Raw genomic sequence first — 24,301 nt, 5'->3', positions numbered from 1 at the left:
GTCAGAGCTGATCTGGAGATGCTGGGCAAGCAATAAGCCACCTTCCAGAATGCAGGTGATCGGAAACCAGTGGTATGAGTATGCATGGGGGTCTAGGCACCCCAGAAGGCCTTTAGAGTGTCCTTAGGGACTCTGAGAGTACACAGATAACAAAGGGGCTCTGGTTTCCTTGTCAAGAGGGCTGCAGAAAAGTTATCACCAGGCCAAGGCTGTAATTTCACAGAAGGACTGGGTTCTGGGCAGGGGGCTGGGGTAGGCTCCACCAGAGGTCCTCACACCCACACCACCTACCCTGGCCTACACCAAAAATGGCAGGAGAGGCTGTTCTTCTTGTAAAGTCTCCTCAGTCTCCACTAAGAAAGCTAACACTCTGCTGAAAAGAAAAATACTAAAGAAATTCCATTGTTTACCACAGAGCATACTCAGAATGATATTCGGGGCTGAGAGGCAATAAATTAATAGCATACCTCAGAAGACACAAATTACGAAAACTGACAAAGGAAATAGAAAAATCTGAATAGAAAATCTGAAATAGAAAACTCCAGGCTCACATAGTTTCACTGGGAAATGCTAGATACATTTAAGGAAGAGATAATACCAATCCCATGGACACTCCTTCAAAAGTAGAGGAGGAGGGAACTTTTCCCAGCCCATTTATGAGATCAGCATTACTCTGACACCAAAACCAGAGAAAGACACAAGAGAACTATAGACAAATCTCCCTTATGAATATAATACAAAAAATCCTTTAATATATATTAAATACAGGAATATATTTTAAAAGTAGCATAATCATGGCCAAGTCAGGTTAATCCAAAGAATTCAAAGTTGTTTTAACATTCAAAAAACTCAACCAATGTAATTTACCATACTGACAGCCTAAAAAAGAAAAAAATCATCTCAACAGATGTTAAAAAGGCATTTGACATAATTCAGCCCCTATTCATTATTTTTTTTATTTCTCAGTAAACTAGAAAGACAATTTGATATAGAATATCTACAAAAAACCTACAGCTAGTACACAAAAAGGAAAGAAGAAGAAAAAGGCTGTTTACATGCAGACAACATGATCGTGTAAATAAAAAATCCTACAGAATCTATCAAGAAGCTATTTGCATTAATAACTAAGTTTATCAATATCACTGAATACTAGGTCAACATGCAAAAATTAACTATATTTCTATATAGTTGCAACAAATAAATGGAAGTTAAAAAAAAAGTTAAGTAGTATTATTTACAATAGCATTAAATAACATGAAATACTTAGACAGTTCTCAGCAAAATATGTACAAAACCTGTACCATGAAAACATTGCTAAGAGAATTAAAGAATATCTAAATAAATGGAGAGATATACCATGTTCATGGATTGAAAGACTCAGTATCCTTAAGATGTCAATTCTTCCCAAATTAATCTATAGTTCAACACAACACCAATGAAAACCTAGGATGCTTTCGTAGAAATCGGTAAGTTGATTCTAAAATTTATATGGACAATCAAAAGACTTAAAATAGTCAAAACAAGATACGTACACTGAAAACTTCAAGACATTGGTGAAAGAAATTGATAAAGACACAAGTAAATGGAAAGATACTCCATGCTCATGGATAGGAAGAATTAATGTTGTTAAAATGTCCATACTACCCAAAGCAATCTACAGCTTCAACGCAATCCCTATCAAAATTCCAATGGCATTTTTCACAGAAATAGAATAGACAATCCTAAAATTTGTATGGAACCACAAAAGACCCCAAATAGCCAAAGCAATCCTGAGAAAGAAGAACAAAGCTGAACGCATCACACTTTCTAATTTCAAACTATATTACAAAGATATAGTAATCAAAACAGTATGGTATTGGTATAAAATCAGACACATAGATAAATGGAACAGAATAGAGAGCCCAGAAAAAAACCCACACATATACAGTCAATTAATTTACAATAAAGGAGCCAAAAATATATATATAATGGAGAAAGGGTAGTCTCTTCAATAAATGATGCTAGGTAAAACTGGACAGCCACATGCAAGAATATAAAACTGGAGCCCTATCTTACACTATTCACAAAATTCAACTCAAAATGGATTACAGACTTGAACATAAGACCTGAAACCATAACACTCCCAGAAGAAACCATAGGGGGGAAGCTCCTTGACATTGGTCTTGGCGATGATGTTTTTGGATTTGACACCAAAAGCAAAGGCAACAAATGCAAAAATAAACAAGTGGGACTACATCAAACTAAAAAGCTTCTGCACAGCAAAGGACACCATCAACAAAATGCAAAGGCAACCTACAGAATGGGAGAAAATATGTGTAACTCATATATCTAATAAAGGTTTAACATTCAAAACATAGAAAGAACTCATGCAACTCAACAGCAAAAAAACAAACAATCCAATTAAAAAATGGGCAGAGGAACTGAATAGAATTTTGAATTTTTCCAAAGAAGACACACAGGTGGCGAATAGGTACATGAAAAGGTGGTGCTCAATATCACTAATCATCAGGAAAATGCAAATCAACACCACAATGAGATATCACCTCATATCTGTTAAAATGACTGTCATCAAAAAGACAAGTGATAACAAATGTTGGTGAGAATGTGGAGAAAAGGGAACCCTTGTGCACTGTTGGTGAGAATGTAAATCGGTGCAGCCAATATGGAAAACTGTATGGAGGTTCATCGAAAAATTAAAAATAGAGCTACCATATGATCCAGCAATTCCACTTCTGGGGATCTATCCAAAGGAAGTGAAATCACTATCTCAAAGAGATTTCTGCACCCCTATGTTCACTGCAGCATTATTCACGATAGCCAAGATGTGAAAACAATCTGTGTTCATCAACGGATAAATGGATACAGAAAATGTGGTGTGTGTGGTGTCTTTACACACACACACCACACACACAGACACACACAGTGGAATATTATTCAGCCAGAAGAAAAGAAGGAAATCATGCCATTTGCAACATGGATGAACCTTGAGGGCATTATGCTAAGTGAATTATGTCAGATGAGGAAAGAAAAATAGTATATGACCTCACTTATATGTGGAACCTAAAAAACCTGAACTCGTGGAAACAGAAGACAGATTGGTGACTGTAGGTGGGGAGTGGGGGAATGGGGAAATGGGCAAAGGTGGTCAAAATGTACAAACTTCTAGTTATCAGATAAGTAACTTCTGGGGTACACGTACAGCATGATGACTATAGCTTACAATACTTTACTGTATATTTGAAAATTGCTAAGAGAGTAGATCTTAAAAGCTCCCATCACATGAAAAAAAATTTGTAGCTATGTAGGTTGAGGATGTTAACTAAACTCCCCGTGGTGATCATTTTGCAATATATACATATATCAAGTCATTATGTTGTACACCTTAACCTAATACAATATTATGTCAATTACATCTCAATAAAACTGGAGAAAAATAAAATAAAATAGCCAAAACGATTTTGAAATATAAGTTGGAGGACTTCCACTACCTGATTTCAAGCCTTCGATAAGGTTATAGTAATCAAAGCAGTGTGCTGTTGGAATTAAGGATAGTCCTCTAAATGAGTGGAACAGAACAGAGAGGACAGAACCGAATTTTGACAAAGGTGCTATGGTAAGTCAATCAGGAAAGGACAGTCTTTTCAACAAATGGTGCTGGGACAACTTGACATCCATATGCAACAAAATAAACCTCAACTGTTACCTCACACCTTACACAAAGGTTTAGTTTGAAATGGACTGTAAATGTAAATGTAGGAGCACTCACAACCTGAATACGGTTCTCCACTTTGTCATTTAACGGAAATGCACCACTGTGGAAATCAATTGAAAACCAAACATTTTCCCAAAATCTACCTCTGCTTTTATTGCTAGTTTCACATCCCCAAAAAGGAATCTGAACAAAACAATATGAAGGAAAAATAACTATTAAAGGGTGACTTCAGGGTTTCTTCATAGTGACAGAACAGTTCTGTATGCTGAGTGTGGTGGTTACACAAATCTAAACATATGATAAAGTTTCATTGAACTATACACCATAAAAAGTACGTGCAATAACTGGTGAAATCCAAATAAGATGAAATCCAAATAATATTTGAGTCTGTGGTACTATACCAATGTTAATTTCCTGGCTTTGACTATGATTACGCAAGACATGATCATTGCAGGAAGCTAGTTGAAAGGCACATTGGAACACTGTACTATTTTTCCAACTTCTTGTGAGTCAAATTATTTTAAACTATGTATTTTTTTAAATCATGTTAAATCCTAAACATATCAATATTCCTTAATTGTCTGAAATGAGAATTTAGAAATACTCAAAGCTTGTAAATTGAAAACCAAATTGAAAAGACTTTCCTTCTCAGAACAAGATTTTCGAAGTTCCAGAGTACTAATCCATTCATTTAAACTAAATTCCACGTGTTTGTAGTCTACATGTATAATTATTTCAAAGGATTGAATAATTGATGGTTCTGTTTCTTTAGTGCCAAAGAATGACCTCTGAACAGAGAAACTGCCAGAGTATAAGCTCCAGGCTGACAGGTAACATGATGTGTATCTTATACACTTGAAGGACCTTGTAAGCTTGATTTTAAAACAATAATAGTAAGCAACTACTACTTGCTAGTAATGCTTAGTATAATCAAAATATCTGGGGAAGAAATACAGAAATAGAAGTTGTGCCTTGTTATTGTAATGGATAATCTACTTAATTTTTTTGTTTCTCAGATTACCAGGCCTTAATTTGTACAGAAATATATTAAACAAATGTTCCTTTGGGCTGTGGAAGAGTCTCTCTTTTCTTTTTTTTATTTTTTGTGATGAAGATTGGCCCTGAGCTAATATCTGTTGCCAATCTTCTTCTTTTTGCTTCAGGAAGATTGTCGCTGAACCAACATCAGTGCCAGTCCTCCTCCATTCTATGTAGGATGCCACCACAGCATGGTTTGACAAGTTATGCTAGGTCCATGCCTGGGATCCCAACCCATGAACCCTGGGCCACCGAAGTAGAGAGCACACACTCAACCACTACACCACCAGGACGGCCCCTATGGAACAGTCTTTTAGAAGGCTCAATCTATAAGTCAAGCACCTACACAATATCCTCAGTGCAGTGCTCCTAGTAAGCTTCCTGACATACAACACAGGGTGGGGGTCGGGGGTGGGGGGTGGAAGATAGCTTGGGTACAGTAAGAATCAAGTTTCTTATTAGGTCTCCCTTTCCTTTCCTATGCTTCTTTCCAAATTCTATAAATAGGCATAGCATTTTAGGAAAGTTTTTACTCAAGGATGCATCCAAGAGTGGGTAAAAAGCAAACCCCTCTAGACACCCCAGAGATAACCGATCAAGTTTCAGGCAATGGATGGTCGCTGTGGGTCATCTGGAGACCACATGAGGAGAAGGCTCAACTGCGTGGTCTTTGTGGCCAAAAGAAGATAGCCAGAGGCTGACCACACCCTTTGCTGAAGCTCTCACATTAAAAAAGGATTCCAAAGCACCCCTCTGTAGTATAATGGCAGTTGCCCATGTCTTTAAAATCTAGTTGAGATGAAAAATATAGCTCACGTTGAAATTCAATGTAAGTCCCTATTGAAAGAAACACTTCAAGAAATTGTTCAGAAACAAAAGCAATCCCTCTGCCAGCACTAAAAAGCATGAATTTACAAGATCAACAATCAGAATGGCTGATGACAGCTCACACAAAAAGATCTAAGCCTGGTATTTTTATAAAAACCAAAGCAAGACCTTTTTCTCTATAAAGAGCTCAAAGATAAGTGACATATAGGATTTAAATCTAACATTTTCACTGAAGAGACAATAGGAGCACAGCAGGACTGACCTTATTTTACACAGCGGCAGCTATCCCCCTGGTGTCACCTCTCTCACCCCACCACCATCACAGCCACAGCTGTCCAAAAGCCCTTTAGGAGGTGACAAAGCATTTCACCTGAAGTTAAAGGCCTAAATTGTCAGGGCTTCCAGGAGAACCAACACAGTGACAATTTTACCAAAATGTAAATGATTGCTACCCAGTTAGTTCCAGAACAGGAGATGGCAAACTATGGCCCACTAGCCAAAGCCTGCCACGTTTTTGGGTGGCCTATGAGCCAAGAGTAGTTTTTTATATTTTTTTAACGATTGAAAAACAATCAGAAGAAGAAAGTTTCTCCATGACATATGCAAATTATATGAAATTCAAATGTGTCATTAAATAAAGTTTTATTGGAACACAGCCACACTCATTCATTTATTTATTGTCTATGGCTGCTTTCACTCTACAACGGCAGAGTTGAGTAGCTGTGACACAGACCGTATGGCCTGCAGAGCCTATGATATTTACCATCTGCACCTTTATAGGAAAGTTTTCCAACCCCTGTCCTAGAACAAAGTTCTGAGAGACAGAGCATAAGAGGATGAGGGTGTGAGGCCATGGGGAAGCCTCTTCTCCAGTAAAGAGGTAGATACACAAGAAAAGGGCTGAAGGATGAAGGGCCAGCAGCACAGAAGTGCAACGTGGCTAGCCTGGTCACTGTGTCGGGGCCAATACAGGAATATATTATGAGGAAGGGGAGTACCAGTAAGATAGAAATGCAGTATAATGTGGAAAAAGCCACAGCCAGAGGACTCCATGTTCCACCAGAAAGGAGCCCTTGAACAAGTCACATAACCCCTCTGAGCTTCAATTTCCTTACCTGAAAAGAAATGAATGGAAATAATATCTATCTCATAGAGCTACTGTGAGAATTGTGAGGGGAGATCCACATGAAAACACTTGGTCCATGAGTTAGGGTTACGCCTTGAAAGATATGCAGGTTTCCACAAAAGGAAGACATTTGAAATTGAGAGAACACAGGGCTCAAAAGTCCAGAGATCTAAGTGAATGGTCAGTTCAGGACATCAACTAGGATTCAGAGAAAAGTGTCACAGTAGCTGAAACAGAAAAGGCAATCAGGGGCCAGATCTTGATGGTCAAAAGGTACCATGTAAAACTCTGTTCTCTTTCACTCTGCCTTTGGTTACTTCTCTCCCTTCTCTGTTCATATCCCTCTTCTCAATGACTCCCAAAGACACTCTTGAGTGTTCTTTGGGCCATCAGAGGCACCAAAGGTTAAACTGTGCCCATAGCTCTAATTAATCCCCCCCAATGGCATCTTCCACCTCTATTCTGAGGTAGAAACAGGCTTTTCTGCTTTACTCCCACCCACACATCACAGCTCATTTGACCTATTTGCCCCCCACGCTCAGGTAAAATCTTTGGGGGAAACCCTGGATCCACAGCTGGTAGCATCTTCCAGCTGCTAAGTGAGAACTAAATGAGATTCCTGGGACTTTGAGTAATTTATAGTGATTTCCAACGACTGCCAGGCCACAGTCATGATGCATACTAATGAACTGCCCCTTGCAGCCAGCTGTCCCCTCTCAATCACCAGTTGTCCACAGGGGGATTCCCATTCACTAAGGGTGCAGCCAATCTCCAGAGCTGAGAGAGCAGCAGGCGTGCTGCAGAAGAAAACAGCAGCCCTTTAGCCTTCACATAGGTGATTTCACAGTAAATGTTGGGAATATTTACAAAAAACAGTAGGCACAAGGAAAGAACAGTTAAGAACCAGGTCTTTGCCCTGCAATAAAAATTATAAGGCTACATATGCAAACTATTTATTCTCATGTTTTATTTAAGTCATTTACTGTCATCCCCTTCATTCACCCTTGCTTTCTCTTCTTTCACAAACTGGGTGATAAAATCTGGCTATTTTCTATTTAATTTGAGCACTGGATTTGGAGGGGGAAGACCTAGGTAGGAACCTTGACTGCATACAATTATGAGTTGTATGACTTGTAGGTCACAGCTGTAGCTGTGTGTCCTTTGACACATCTCCTAATGTTTCTGAATCTAGATCTCTTCACCAAATTTGGGTCATGCCTGCTCTACCTACCTGCCAAGGTTGTTAAGCAGATGAGGTGAAAACACATGGGAAGATGGACATAGTAAGCTTAAAGCATCAGACAAATCTAAGGGATCTCTAATGTTATTTTAAATATGTCTTCATCTTTAAATATTTCTTGCCAGTTTCTAAAAGAACTGGCCAGGGAAGTATTTCGAAAAAACACACTAGAATCCAATTAAATCAGGCCTTTTAATCCCAGCGTGGAAAGAGAAGAGGATGTTTCTGCTATTTTCACCAAATATAAGGTAGTAGGTAAACCTTCTATCTAGAGGGAATGTAGTTCTCAAGGGGTGCTGTTCCCAGGGACAGGAAATTGATTCCTTGTACTTGGTGGAAAGAGGTGTGGAGTCTATAAATCTCTAAGGGAGGTGGGGGAGACTCAGAGGTTGGGAATTATTTCAGAGGCTGACAACGTAGGAGAGCAGCGAGGGAACTGAAACTCCACCACCAACAACAACAATACTAATACCAACACAAACACCACCAACAGCAATACCACTGACACCAACACCGACGTTAACACCACCAACACAAACGCCGACACCACTGACACCAACACCAACATCAACAATACCGACAGCAACAGCCCACCACAGCCAACACTACCACCAACAACACAACAACACCAATTCCAACAGCACGAGGCTCAGCTTTGCCTCCTCTGATGCCATATCTGCTTCCTCTCCATTTAGCAGAAAGGACACAAGGCCTCTACATCTAGGCCTGGACTTCCACTGAAGAATAAAAAAAAAAAGAAAAATTAAAAAAGCTCGGGGACCACATCCTTGCCGTGGATTGGCCTGTCTCCTGCTCTCTGCTCATCAGTGTTGTTATTTTACTCCATCTGAACTGCTATATTTTAAACCATTTCTGACTTGACTGCCACTGCTTCCAGCTCCCAGACTTTTGGTCAGCCATGACCGAGGTTTCAAGAGGCTCCCAAGCACTGCTCTGACTTCTTCATAGTAGGATCTTTCCCTGACTCTTAACAGCGGATCCCAAGGAGACCACAGCCATCTTCTGAACCTCCTGCTTCCTAACCCATTACTCACACTTGGCCCTATAAGTACCAGGTGACATGCTGTAGGTCTATCCTCAGTTGGTTCTCACGTAGTCCCAGTCCTGAGCATAACTAACCTGTGTCTATCGCCTCCCACATCCTAGTGTGACAACAGCCTAAAATGACACACTCATGGCCAGGATTGAAGGTGCCAATGTAGCGCCAAAGTCTAGAGAGCCAAGCAGGCCTGAAGAGCTAAGAGCAAACATAGAGTTAAGATTTAAGACAAACTATAGCACTGAGGGTTCTTAACATGGTGCCCTATAGCGCTAGATGAGACTATAAAGGAAAAGTTAAAAACAGGTGAGATGGCTAATTGGACCATGGAGTGTGTTGTCTTAAAGACTTTCCCTAAACTAGATAATATGCTTTAAAGACATGTTGATGTAAAAGGGAGAAAAAGCATAGAGAACACAGGATTTCAGCCAGATAAGCCTGGGCAGAACCTCTATTCCTTGGGTCTCAAACAAAGCCCAAGATGGGACATGTACATCCCATCCAGATCTAGGCCTGGGCCACAACGTAGTGGCAGTACATTTAAAACACGCAGAAGAATAAAACCCCTTGAAGCTGAAAAAGCAAACTTAAAAACCCCAATCTGCCAGCTTGCAGAAGGCTAAATATGACCCACTTATAGTTCACTGGGTTGAAAGTCAGAAGTCCCAGCTCCATCCCAGAGTAGTTATGGCCTTGGGTGAGTCACATCACCTCTTTGAGTCTCAAGTTCCTCATGCATAAAAAATGAGGAGGGTCCAGGATGATCACTAAGGTCTCTTCTGCTCTAATATTCTACGAGTGAAGCCATGATACACAGCTGTGGCAGGCAGCCTCTAGGATGGCCCCCAAATATCCTCACCTCTTGTAATTGTGGTTTTGTATAATCCCTTCTCCTTGAGTAACTTGCTTCTAACTAACAGAATATGGCAACACTGAGGGGATGTCACTTATGTGGTTAAGTTATAAAAGAGTTGCGATTTCCGTCTTGCTGGTAGACTCTCTTTCTATTGCAGGCTTTGATGAAGCAAGCTGCCATGTCAGAGAGGCCAATATGGCAAAGAACTGAGGGTGGGTTCTAGGCAACAACCAGCAAGGAACTGAGGGCCTCAGCCAGACAACCCTTGAGGAACTGAATCCTGCCAACTAACAGATTCAGTGACCTTGGAGGCAGATCCTTCCCCAGTTAAGCCTTCAGATAAGACTTCAATCTTGGACAACACCTTGAATGCAGCTCATGAGAGACTCTGAAGCAGAAAACGTAGCAAAGCTGTGTCTAGATTCCCGACCCACAGAAACTGTGTGACAGTAGATGTATATTGTTTTAAGCCACTAAGTTTTGGAATAATTTATTATACAACAATAGGTAACTAATACACACAGCTTCATTTGTTTATATGGCTTTGAAAGGCTACATCTCTGCCTTACACTTTGGATATCCTTATGGCATTCTATAAACCAAATGAAGGATCACCTGGAATTGGGGTCAGGAACCAGGAAACCTGACTTAGCTGCCACAGCTTAGTGGATAAACTACATAAGTCAAAAAGTTTGGGGGTAGGGGCTAAGAGAAGAGCTCCAAAGCTGTAGATGGGGTCATGTGCTAAGAGAAGTGTGCCACCTCTCCCCACCTCAACCTTGTTTTTCACCCACAAATCCATATTCTGAGGAGAAGAGAAAATATTTTCTTACGTTAATCTCCCCTACTCACCCCCAACCGAAAATGCTCACTAATCACGTAGTCAGGCCAAGGCCCAGAGGGCATGGAGGAAAGGCCATTCACATGCAGGAGCATGACCTACAGGATAGAAGCAAGTCCTCAGGACATGGATGCTCTTGTGAACTACCCCTACCTGACATCAGGAAGTCCCACTGGCTTGACCTTCAAAATGTGACCACGTCTCATCACCTCCATCACTACCAACTAGTTCATCTAATTTCCTCTGCCAATGAAATGCCTACTGATTCCACTCCTGCCCTCTCTCTGGACCCCCCTACCACAATCTATTCTCTACTAAGCAAGCTGAGTACTTGTTATAGACTGAACGTCTGTGTCCCCCCAAAATTCTTATGTTGAGTGATGGCATTTGGAGGTGGGGCCTTTGGGAGGTGATTAGGGTTAAATGAGGTCGTGAGGTTGGGGCCCCCAGGATGGGATTAGTGTCCCCAAAATAAAAGGAAAAACAGTCCAGAGCTCGCTCACTCTCTTCCATGTAAGGACACAGACAGAAGGGCCATCTGTAAGCTAGGATAGAAACCTCACCAAGAACTGAATCTGCCAGCACCTGATCTTGGGCTTCTCAGCCTCCAAAACCGTGAGAAATAAATGTCTGCTGTTTAAGCCCCCGAGTCTAGGGTAGTCTGTTATAGCAACCTGAAGAGACGAAGACTGTAATTGTCTCAAACGTAAACACAATCTTGATATCACTTTATGTGGAATCTAAAAAAGCCGAACTTGTAAAAACAGAGTAGAATGGTGATTACCAGGGGCTGGAGGGTGGGGCAACTGGGGAGATGTTGTTTAAGGGGATGAACTTGCAACCATTAGATAAAGAAGCTCTGGAGATCTAATGCACAGCATAGAGATTAAAGTCAACAATACTGTATTGCAAACTTCAAAGTTGCTGAGAAACTAGATCTTAATTGTTCTCACCACAAAAAATAAATGATAATGATGTGACCTGATAGAGGTTTTAGCTAACACACTATGGCGGTAATCACATGCAATATAAATATGTATCAGATCAACACATTGTACACCTTAAACCTACACAGTGTTATATGTCAATTACATCTCAATAAAAATGCAATGCAATATATCATCCCCCCTTCAAAGTTACCTGAGGCTGTCTATCACATTTAAGATGGAATCCAAGGTCTTTACCTGGGCCTGCAGGAATCTGCCTATGACTGGTTTCAAGCCCCATTTCCTCTCTCCCTTGCCCACTCCGCCCTAGCCATGGTGCATGCTGTCTTTGAACATGTTTCTACTCAAACACCAACTCTACAGAGAGGCTTTCCCTGAGCAGCCTTTCTACAAAGCATCCCCTTCTGCTCCCTGCTCAAACCTTCTTCTACTTTTACTTTGTAAGAATTAGCACTATATGAAATTGTTCACTGGTTATGTTCTCCTCCTCCCATACTGGGGTGTAGACACTATCCATCTTGTTCTCACTTACCCCCAGTGCCTAGGACAGTACCTACTATTCAATAAATATTTGCTGGATTAACTGTACGTTTGATTGGGAAGCCCAGAGTGGAAGATTGGAATGGACAGATATTAAGGCAGAGGTGAGAGGCAAGAGGTCAAGTTCAGGAAGTCAGCTAAAGAGAAGGGATGTGGTAGATTCAAAAATCTGGCAATATTTGGAAGTGGTAAAGAAGCAGGCAGAACATATTAGCACAGTTCTTGATCCAGTGTTTTCTGAAAACATCTGATTTCCTGCGCATTTCTGCAATGCATTCAACTGAAGTAAGCTACAAAACAATTTCAAAGAGCGTCTGACACTAAACAAATAAATACATTAAATGCATACAACCCAGGGGTTCACATTTCTGCGTATGAAAACCTTTACGTGGGAGGATGGGGGCAGGGAAGCAGGCAAGCAGGCCAGCACCCTGTGCTGAGGGCTTTACCACCAACGTGCCACTAAATCTCACCTCAACCCTCTAAGTCGGCATTATCTCCCTCTCACATATGAGAAAACTAGCTCAACTTGAACCCAGGTGTGTTTAACACAAAAGCCCATGTTCCTAACTAATATGCTCCTTTAGCTGGGTGGTGTGTTCAGGCCTGGACTAGAAACCAGGAATGTCAACATAGAAGAAAGCAAGACAAGACCATGCCAGAAGCAGGCAGAAATCATCCATTCAACAAAAATATGTATGCCATTTCAAGACAAAACCATGCCCAGACAAAATCTTCCTTCTTTTCAGAATGACTGAAGCACACAGATGCAGTGTACATTATAATTATAAATGATAGACTGTTAGAGCTGAAAGTAACCATAGAGATCACTCAGTCCCTCCCCTTTACCGGAAAGATGAAGAGACCAGCTCCCAGAGCCGAGTCCCACAATGAGAGAGAGAAGGTGAGCCATCTGTCTGCTGTTCTTGGGATCTATTCAGCGTGCAGATCCAAATATTTGCAGCTCCTACAAGAAACCTGACTGATTCAAACTTGAAAATTTTGCTATATTTTTAAAAATAAATGATGATCCTGTCTCATCACATTACCAAAGAGGCAAAAAATAACAATAATTTTATAAAAATTAAAAAAACTATAGAGGCAAAAAATTATAATAAATTGTTCAATTATAAAATGATACCACTGACCTGTGGGGCAGCCATAACAAAGGATGGGCACAGACTCACCACAGTTAGCAAAATTAACTGGATACCACCAAGAGGGAGCTTGTGATGAAGAGGGTATTTTAACTCTTTCTAATGACCCTGAATCAACAGGGGATCCAGAGACTTACCAACAGGTGTGAGTACTAAGAGTCATGTCCCTCTAATGTAAACAGAAGACCAACAGAATTACCAGGAAATAAAAGCCTTAATGAAGGACTCTCTTCACTGGGCAGCATGTCTGTTCAATGGGTCCAGGCGCTGGTGCCATCTTGTTCTTCTCAAATCAGACACAGCAGTGATTTCCCCTGCCCTTTTTCTAGTAAAACATCCCACAGCATCTTAACTTAGTTCCAACCTTAGCCAAAATCAAGAGCTTCCAATCCTTTAATATCATGACCTTCTCATCCACACAGGTTACTTCGAATTTCAACTGAAGAAACAAAACCTGAGTTACTGAAATGGCCATTATTGTCACTGATGTCTACGCAAAGTGATATCTGCTTTTCATTTTCATTTTTCTTTAGACAAAATATGTCTATCATATTGATGAGGATTATTTTAGGCTGGTTACTGTTAAAAACTGCAGACGGGAAGGAGGCTCTGAGGAGTGGAATTTGCTTGCCCTTTGATGAGAGATATTTGCATTTGTGAAGGAAGTCTCCATCTGTTGGGGGTGTCTCCCTCTCTGCACCAGGAGGAAGAGGAGATGACCTTATCTCTAGAAACTCTTAATGGGGATGGCAAGGACTTAAGTCTTGTTTATTGTGCTTGTCAGGTAACCTCATGTAGCTGACCCCACCCCCAACATCCTCCTTTGTCTTTAGCTAAAAATAATATTTAAGGTGGTGGCTTCAGCCATTTACTTAATCTGGTTTGATTCTTATCTAAAAATTATAGGACCCCCCCCAACAACCAGACCCCACCTGCACTGATACCATTTTAACAACTTTTTTTACATATTCTTTCCTTTGTCTTGTAAAGAGATAACTCACATACCTACACCTTAAATTTAGCACTACTATCAACCCATGTTTGCTGCAGCAGCTCTGACTGCCCATGGGTCCTGTCTGCATGCTATTCCACACTATTCTCTAAATAAAAGAGCACTACTGCCAGACCTTGAGAGTCCAAGAAATCTCTCTTTCGACTCTTCAGCTCACCGACCCTGCATCAATATCTTCATCGGTATACTTATAACTCTGTGGTATTTTCTGTGATACAAAATTAGCAATATTGCAGTTAACAGGTTTTTTAAATTACTTTCCTGCTTGGAATGTTATTGTTGTTGAACAGCTAAGATTCATTTCGTTTTTACTGTCAGAGTGTGTTAAACTAAGCGAAATCTATCAGGAAATGTATACACCCCTGAGTCTTCTGATTTTCACACTCTTAGCTCAAGGACAATGCAGACATTTAAAATGTCACAGATAATTAGCCAATCTCTTTACAAATAAGACTTCGTGCTCTGACAAAATCACATAGTTTGCCAGTCTCGGGAATAGATTTACTCATTAGGAGGTGGTCAGATGTAAAATATTTATGTTTCTGGAATAAAAGAAGTAGGTGGAGTGCTAGAAAGGACGCAGAGCTAGAGGTTCTGGACCTAGTGCTAAGGGATTCTGGAGAAGTCGCTTTGCCTCTTTACTTCTGTTTTCTCAGCTGGAGACCCAGAAGACTCCCTCTAGTTCTTAAAATCCTCATCTACCTCAACTAAAGATAGACTTGTCCTCAAATGAGAGAGATATTATGCAGGTAACATGAACTTGCAACTAAGCACCCAAGACATTAATAACTTTTCCTCTTTCCAAGACTGATTTTAAGAAATTTCAGGGCTGTTCACAGATTAATGCTGGAAATAGTTCACCAATTTATTTTAAAAATCAACAAATACCAGACATAAGCTGAGAACTTTGCTACCAAAAAAGATCTTAAATTTCCCTGATGGTACACATTGTGTCACCAAAATGTGTGGCAAATACCTATAAGGAACTCTTAAGTCAATGTTGATATACCACATAAAACCATTATTTCTACAGTCATTAAGGTAAATACTAAAATCTGACCATTTCCTCCCAAAGTAGGGGTTGCTGAAAATACTTGTAAAGCACTATGCACCTAGCAAGATCACTGAACTCAAAGAAATTTATCAACAAAAAGTATCAAAGCTCAGGAATAGAAAAAAAAGAAAAAAGAAAGAAAGCAGTACACAAGTAAATATGGTACAAGCACCTTGAGTTCAGAGAATCATATTTATTGTCCCCCACTATATCCATCAGAGTACCTTGCCAGTTATATCAGGTTTATTGAGTTGTTGAAGTATATAATAATTTAGAGTCATGGAATCCAGACTAATCCTTCACCAATGAATCAGCATCAGCCTGTCTTTGTGAATGCTATGAAGAGTTTTCAAAACCAGAAGAGGTACATGCTTGGCATATTTCACCAGTACCAAGTTCTTCAACACCATAATGACACCACTCAGGACATTGACCATTTGCAAAGATGCCTGAGATTCGCTGAACTAAAGAGAAGAGCCGCACATAAACCTGCAGAACCGCTTCTCACCCTAAGGTCTCTATTGAGATACAAGAGCTCCATCACGACCCTGCTTCATTTATGAAATATGGTGAAGTTATAGTCCCAATAATATGTCTCCAGACAAGACTCTATTCTAAGACAGGAAGCTAAATTATTTAGGGCCATTTCCCAGTCAAGGAGAGGGATATAGGTTAGTGGAAATAATTTGAAAGCATAGCTGTTGGACTGGTCACAAGGCCTTGTTGGAACATACTTCTGAAAGTGATGGCAGGAGCCCTGGGGAAGGGCTGGATTCTGCTGCCAACCCCTGTGGCAGTGTTAATGACATATGACCTTGAGTAAGCCATTTAACTTCACTGTTCTGGTCTTCAGGTCTGCAAAATGAAGAGGATGGACTATGATTACTAACCACTTTTTCACAGAAGTTTCTTGAGTCAGATTAATTCTATCTTCATTCTTCATATGAAAAGGAGAAAGAAGAAATCAGTATGGTGGAAAAGCTGGAGTCTTCCACAGCTGAAACAAGAGATGAGCTAATGATACATAAGTATGAGTACTCAGTTCTGGAGCCCTCCTGACAACTGAGGCAAAGGAACTCTCGACTTGGGTACAGCTGCCAAATTCAAGCCTTAAGCCTCTGCGAAGGTCTCCAGGCACCACCCGGGGGGCCTCTTCCTCTCTATCCTGTCTGTCCTGGGTCCTTGTGACCTGAGGCCCTATTCTTCCTGGTGCTCCCCCGCCCCAGGGGGACCGCTCAGACAGGGCTCCTTCTCCGAGGAGGCTTGATTTGAGAGGAACAAATGCTTCTGATTTTAGAAAGGACAGATTTGAGAACTTTTCCACAGGCAGGCTTCTTCGGAAACTTCAGTTCTCATCCTGAATTTTAAAACCATAATGTGACATTTTAACATATGGCAAAGAAAGATGAATTTGAGATCGTTTCAAACTGCTTAAAAGATCTGCATTAAACACAGATTTCCATTATTACAGATCTAATAAGTCCTATTCTCATCTGAGCTATCAGCAACAGAGTAAGTAATTACCACTCAACTTGGGCCGTTCCAGTCCATTAGCCCAATACTGATGACTCAGGCAAAGCTATACATGAAGAACAAAATGCTGATAAAAGACAAAATGGGATGGAAGAAAATGCTGCTGCCTTATCCCATTCTGCTACATTACTTGTAAGGAATGAATGAAGTAGAGATAAACTTGATAGAGTGATAACTCCAGAAGTAAATACTAAAAAAAACAACAGAGTTGTATCTACCTAGATAAAAGGGGAAAGCAAAATACCTCCTTGAATGCATCATACATTTGAAGGACCTTCAATCCTCAGTTACAATGTTTACCTAAGTATAAGGACTGGATCTAAATGGTACCAAACATCTTCAACGTGAAAGCTGAACTAAGTTAGTCAGGTATTCATTCAACAAACTTTTGCCAGTAAATCAGACTCCATGCTAGGGGCTGGGGATGCAAATGTTAATGAGACACCACCCCTACCAGCAAGGAGTTTTAGGACTATTTGGGAGATAAATAAGTATACCAACTATTATAACACAATGTGATGCATGTTTGATAGAAATATGTCCAGGGTGGCACTGGACTATGTCAAGATATCTGTAGCATCTAACCCAGAGCAGGTGGAATCAAGGAAGGATTCTAGAAGGAATGCCTGCCAGAGGTGAGCCTTGAAAGGGAAAGGCATTGAGCCACGTGAGAAAGGGACCACCAAAGTTCCAGGCAGAGAGTACAGCATGTGCACAGTGAGACAGAACATGGAGGGTGGGTCACCGTTAAGTATGGCTGGGCAAGAAGTACGATGTTGGGTTGGAGAGAGTGGGGAGTCTAGAAGACTTATTGATTCTGGGAAGGCAGAAGCCAGGTTATGGAAGGTTTCAAATACCATACAAAGAGTTTGGATTATATCCTGTAAACATTTGGCTTTTAAACAGGCAAGTAATACAATTAGCAGAAACATCTACTAATTTAAGGGGGAAGGACATGAGGTTGATGACAAAGAGACTGACTGGCATCTGCAGTTATGTGGGAGGGATGTAAGGAGGGGAAGAGGAAGAGAAATTTGAGACACTCATTTTAACCATACCAAAACTGAGGGTATTCTCCACCCAGACTTTCCACCCAGAGTTTTAAACTCATTAGATAAAAATGTGCTTTAATCTAGAATCTCAGTTATCAATTAACAAATAGGCTGAGCCTATTTCACATTCTTGGCATTTGGGGGAGTACAAGAATAATGATCATTGTGATTTGATAACAGTGTATGTTCAAGTCAGGGAAATAAGACTAATATACTTGAAATAGACAACTGTGAACATATTCGGTTACATGTTCGATTGTGTAGTACAAATTATCAGTTCTAGGGGAACAAAGAAAGAAATGGAATGATCAACACAGGCTGGGAAGGTTTCTGGGCGGAGGTGAGGGATGACAATCATGGCATCTCATGAGCCACAGGGAGAAGGGCCTGATCCTAGAGTGTTGAAGGCACTCTGGCAGGTCTAAAGTTTAAAAGGGCGACTGTAGAGAAGTTGTAAGAAAAAGGGCTAAATAGGTAGAGAAAAACCAGTTATACAGAGGTGAAAGCAGGGTTGAAGTGCTCTTAGGATGACAGGGTGCATTACAGAGGATAGGGTGAGTCCGAGAAGATCAGATGTTCAGAAATAAAGTTCACAATTGGTGACAGCTACGTGGACAAAGGGAAAGAACTATATGCAAGATCAACAAAGCAGTGAAAGGATAGGAATCTCAGAAGCAGCTGAAGTATACCAGTCTGAGGATGCTAACTCTCCTGACAGAAGCAAGAAGACAGAAGCAAATGCTATTTAAAGAGGTGACGATGATGAGTTTGGTTTTTGACATAAGCCATAGAAAGTCAGAACTGGAAGAGATCTCAGAGGTCACTTAACTGGACCCTTCCAATTATATGTCTGAGTATAACACACTGAGACTGAGGTGACAGTGGGACAGCCAGTGGAAGTGTCCGATAAGCAATGAAAAATGGGAGCAGGATTGAATGAGACATCAAGAATGCAGACACAGATTTGGGAGTCTGTCTCCACAGAGGTAATAATTGAAGCTGGGAGCATGGATGAGCTCCAAGGGGGAAAGCTGAAAGAGAGGGAAGAATGCAGGACTTCGGGCGGGGTCTGAGATCAAGAAAAGGAGCAAGAGGGAGAGGTGAGCTGACAAAGTATCTGGAGAAGAAGCAATCAGTGGGGACAGAAGGAGAACCAGGATAATGTCATAAGATCCAAGAAGGAAGGGTTATGAGAACGCATGGTTGCATGATGCCAAACTCTGGCTTGCTACTGGTCAATCTGAGTTTCCTCCATCCTGAGTCCACTGCTAGTCATCCTTTCTCTCACGTATATGCCCCCTGCATTACTCGGCCCACTTTCTCTTTCCTAGTTGCCACCATAAGCTCTTCTATCTGTGTTCCCTCAAATCCTCTCCTCTTTTACAAGGTTGGGTGCAAGCTCCTCCCTTCTACCTCTCCACACCCTCACCAATATATCCATTAATCAGCACTACCCAAGTCCCTTTCTGGAACGTGCATAGAGCTAAGGCTGCTCCTAACTACTTTCCCTGAAACCTCTCGCAGATAACCATGTGGCTGGGAGTCCTCCATCTTCGCTCTTGTCTTGGAAATCTGCCAGGCTAGTCCTCTTTGATTTGCATGGTGAACCCAGTGGATCAAACCCCCAGTACTCCGGGACGATGAGCCCAGTTCCTCAGTTGTATGTGCAGTCCAGGTGTGTTTCTTCATGCAGTAGACAAAAGCCGCCTCCTGTGAGTTTAATGTAAATGTAGTCATTTGCAAATGCAAATGCCTAAGATGGGACAGACTACGAACACAGATGACTGCAGGAAAGACTAAAAGAGTGACAAGAAAACAGTGACAAAGAAGGAGCTGCAGAGTGAGTTAATCAAGGCAGGATTTGGAAGACAACATCTTGAAAAGTTGAGGCTGGCTGCAAGCCCAGAAAAGAGACAAGCGGAAAGATTCCTGGGCATGGGGCCCAAGGAGGGCTCAGTTTGAGGTGTCAGGGAGATGCCTGGAGAGCAGTTTTAGCCTCAATTTGTGGGCAATGCCTGGAACCAGGCAGAAGGGGCTGATTCTTTCAAGTTCAGGGATGGAGAGAGACAACTTGGCCCAGTGTAGAAGCAAGGTGACACCGACTACTGAAACATGACCCTTCTTTTTGGCTGGACATAGTTAAACACGACAGTAGACCGTTTCAACTTGTCTAGTCTACACCCTCAGATTCTTCCCCAGGGTGATTTCTTGATTTCAAAATAACTGCGTGTGACATTGCTGATACCATTTTTAATCTCTCCCACGGCCAAGAACAAAGACTACAGACAAACAGAGAGAACCTTCAGCTCAGAGGTGCCTTCTCTCTGAAAAGCTAAAAACCACAGACAGGAACCAAAGGTACTAAGATTCTAAATAAAAGTTTATATCAGGGAAGACTTTGAACAGAAAAAGGGCTCATAAGGGACAGAAATTGCTGTAAGAAAAAAGCAACTGCTTCCATGCTCAACTATTTCCATAAGTAGTGCACTATTTTAAAAGCCCTTTATACATGCTTCCTTTCTGCCTAGAATGTTCTTCCTTCCCCTTCCTCTCACCCTTTCACCTTCAAACTCTTTAGAGACCCATCTCAAATGTCAGCTCCCTGTACTCCTATCTTTGTTGTGGTAATTTCCTCTTGGTATTATACTTATCGTTGGCTGTTCAGTCTGTCTCCTTCTCACACGTAACCTCCACACCCTCTTATTCATCCTTGTAACACAACAACTATGCCTGGCACATGATAGGTGCTTGATACATGTGGCCGATTAATGAACAAAAGATTCCACTTCAGGAGAAGGTAAGCTGCAGGAACCCAGAGTCTCTCGCTGCTTGATTGCTTTGCCTCTCATAGAACACAAATCTATTCCTCCAAGCTTCCTTGGCTTCCCCTCTCCGGTGAGCTAGTTCTTCCTATCGAGTGACACTTTGGCCCTAGCTTCTCTCTTACAAGTTCATCCTAACGTCCATTCCCCCTACCAAGCTGGGCTATTTCTTTTGCCTTCTTAGCCTATTAGTCCACCCTCTATTTCAGGTCAAAGATAACATTGCTTCTATCAACCGGTTCCTTACTTGGCACATTCCCAAACCTCTGCCTCTCAGTTAATACTTCGCCATCCAGCCAGTGTTGCAAGCTAGAAGCCTTATGTCATCCTTGTCTCTTCCCTCTTTACCCTCCCACCCCCGACAATGACCACAACGAGACTCTTCTGCTTGAGCTTCAGAGTCGACCCCAGAAACAAGACCAGCAGCCATGTCTGTCCGACTAGCCTCACTTCTTCTTGCCTCCTCTGTCCCTTCAACCCCACTCAGCCCTCCCCAAGTCTGCACTTCTAAAATGGCTTTCCTTTGCTGTTCTGAAACCCATGAGCTCCTTTGGTAGTCCAGCACCATCTCTCATGCAAGGGGACTGTCACTCCCGCCACCCCTCCTCCTCAGATCCCACTGCCTTTGTCTCTGTCACCTCCTTTTCAGACACTGGCATGGGAAAAGTGTGTGTCCATAGCTCTGCTGCCCTTCCCTCCCTCCGACCCCATCCACCTTGGAGGGTGTTCCCTAGGCCAGGTGGAAATGCAGGAAGGAGGGTGGTCCCTAGACCAGGTGGAGATCATGAAGGAGGGTGCTCCCTAGGCCAGGTGGAAATGCAGGAAGGAGGGTGGTCCCTAGACCAGGTGGAGATCATGAAGGAGGGTGCTCCCTAGGCCAGGTGGAGATCCAGGAAGGAGGGTGCTCCCTAGGCCAGGTGGAGATCATGAAGGAGGGTCCTCCCTAGGCCAGGTGGAGATCATGAAGGAGGGTGCTCCCTAGGCCAGGTGGAGATCCAGGAAGGAGGGTGCTCCCTAGGCCAGGTGGAGATCAGGAAGGAGGGTCCTCCCTAGGCCAGGTGGAGATCAGGAAGGAGTTTGTTTGTTGATGATGATAATGATGATATGAAACAGGACCTATATCCCCCTCATCCCACAACCGGAATTCCTCAGTTCCATTGCCTACTTCATACTTCAGATACTGTTATCCCCTCTAATAAGAAACACGTAAACTCCTTATAACATTCTAAAGAAATGCTCTGGCAAATTTGAACAATAGATATATAATACTTTTTGATTTGAAGTAGTTATTAACAGAACTATAATGCTATTATAATGATTGATACTTTGCACAAATTCTACTACCAGCTAAACAAATTGCAAAGACATTTTTAAGATGATTTTAAAAGTATTTTCACATGGTTGAGTTGATGATTTAGCTTTTTCCAGTAATGTAATCTTTATTTAATTAACTGGGTGATTCCATATCAGTAGTTTACTGTGGCTGCCAGTGCTTTCAAATGTGCAGCCATTTAGTCACTGGGGGAAGAGCAACGCAGACAAATTAAAAAGTATATTTCTTCTTACAGTTGTGTTCATTAATAACAGTTACTTGATGTCTTATCAACAAAAATATAAGGCCCTTGTTTTCTCTCACAGAAACTAGAGGATGAAAAGCTGATAATTCTTGTTACAAATACAAGGAAACGTAGACAGCCATTCATTTTCTTGAAGTTCTACTTTCAAAAAGGAAGGTTTAAATCAGCATAACGCTCTGACATTTTTTCAGGGCTAGGTGAGAGGGAGAAATGGACAGACTACACTGGCCCACGGAAGAGCAAGATCAAATATGTCTAAAACAAATTAAAACTGACTCCCACCCTGCAGAGGTCCAGCCTTTCTCTTTCTCTACACTTCCACAGAACGTTAAAGATTCAGGGGAAAGTCAATTGAGACGCTGCAACCTTCTCATCCATGCACGTACAGTAAAAGTGGGTGACAGAAAACCTAGTCAGATGCTAGCTAGCACAGAGCTGGCATCATTCTCAGTGGAGAAAAACTGAACACTTGTCCTCTAAGATCCAGAACCAGGTGAGGCTACCCATCCTATTCTACCTGCCATTCCTATCGAACATCATGCTGGAGGTCCTCGCCAGCCCAATAAGGTAAGAAAAGGAAATAAAATGGATTTAGATTGGCAGGGAAGAAATCAAACTATCATTTTTCACAGAAGTCAAGATGGACTACACAGAAAACACCAAGGAATAAGCAAAAACAGTTACTAGAACTAATAAGTGAGTTTAACAGGTCTCAGAATACAAGGCCAACATACAAAAATCAAGTTAAGTTTTATGTACTAACAATAAGCAGTTAGAAATTGAAAACTTTTAAGGTATCACTTATAATAGCACCAAACAAAATGAAATGGTTAAATATGTGCAAGATTTGTCTTTTCACTTTCTTAGTGTCTTTTGAAGAACACATTTTTTTTTATTTTAATGTAGTCTAATTTATCATTTTTTGTTTCTTTTATGGTTTGTGGGTTTTGCGTCCTATCTAAGAATTATTTGCCTAAATCAAGGTCACAAAGATTTCTCCAATGTTTCCTTTGGGAAATTTTATGCTTTTATGTTTTACATTTAGGTTTATGATCCATTTTGAGTTAATTTTATATAGAGCACAAGGTAAGTAGTTCTGAAATAAGCCAATGTTAACAAACTAAAATGGCAGTAACACAGGAAACTGAGAAATGGACAAAAATCAGAGGGTATACACACAGCTAACTGACTCCTGCTCTAACTTCCCTTGGTTGAGGCAAAGAGTTGTGCTTTATTCATGAAGTGATGTAGGTTGATGAATATGGTAAGATTTTGGCCAATTTTCCTATTGTATAAATTCTTGAGTTAGACAGTGAGATTGATAAAGAAGTGAAGGGACACATTCTTCCCAAGCACAGCCACAGACTCAGGGTTCCATCAGTCTTTGCTACATCAACACTTTGAAGCCCTAGCAGGTTGTTACAGCTGACATCTCAATTTAAGTATGTGGATAAGAGAGCTATCTCCTGCCACCATGAGAGAAGGTTATGAGGAATAAACAAGTGCAAAGTACTTACAACATTCCCTTTATTAGGGTCCACCTCAAATCCTGCCCACACCACCTGGTGATTAATGACCAATAATTTGCACATCTTTTATTACGAATATCTACACATGCCTTGAAGTCATTTAGCACCACCTGTGACTGAAAACAATAAATCAGGTATAATGATACATACTTAGCATATTCAAGATGTCATGTTCTTTTAAATTTATGATCTATTCAAGCAAAGCTGGGTTATCACGTGGCGGGTGTGTGGAAGGAATCATTCCTGCATTGGGGGGAGGTTGGTCTGAGTAAGCTTGAAGCCTCTCATGTCTCTGCAAATAGACACATGTTCGAATCCCAGTTGAACCACTTACTAGCTACATGATGTCAGCAAGTTGCTTCACTTCTCTGAGCCTC

The 24,301-nt window shown here is 41.2% G+C and overlaps 1 protein-coding gene across 10 annotated transcripts in view; it reads right to left on the bottom strand.

Moving 5' to 3' along the window:
* MSRA (methionine sulfoxide reductase A) overlaps nt 1-24,301 on the bottom strand; it is a 384,931-nt gene that overhangs the window by 249,540 nt on the left and 111,090 nt on the right. The gene's annotated exons all lie outside the window — the stretch shown is intronic.

Source organism: Equus caballus, chromosome 2, assembly GCF_041296265.1.
Source record: "Equus caballus isolate H_3958 breed thoroughbred chromosome 2, TB-T2T, whole genome shotgun sequence".
Taxonomy (NCBI): Eukaryota; Metazoa; Chordata; class Mammalia; order Perissodactyla; family Equidae; genus Equus; species Equus caballus.
This window is presented reverse-complemented; position numbering and strand designations above follow the sequence as displayed.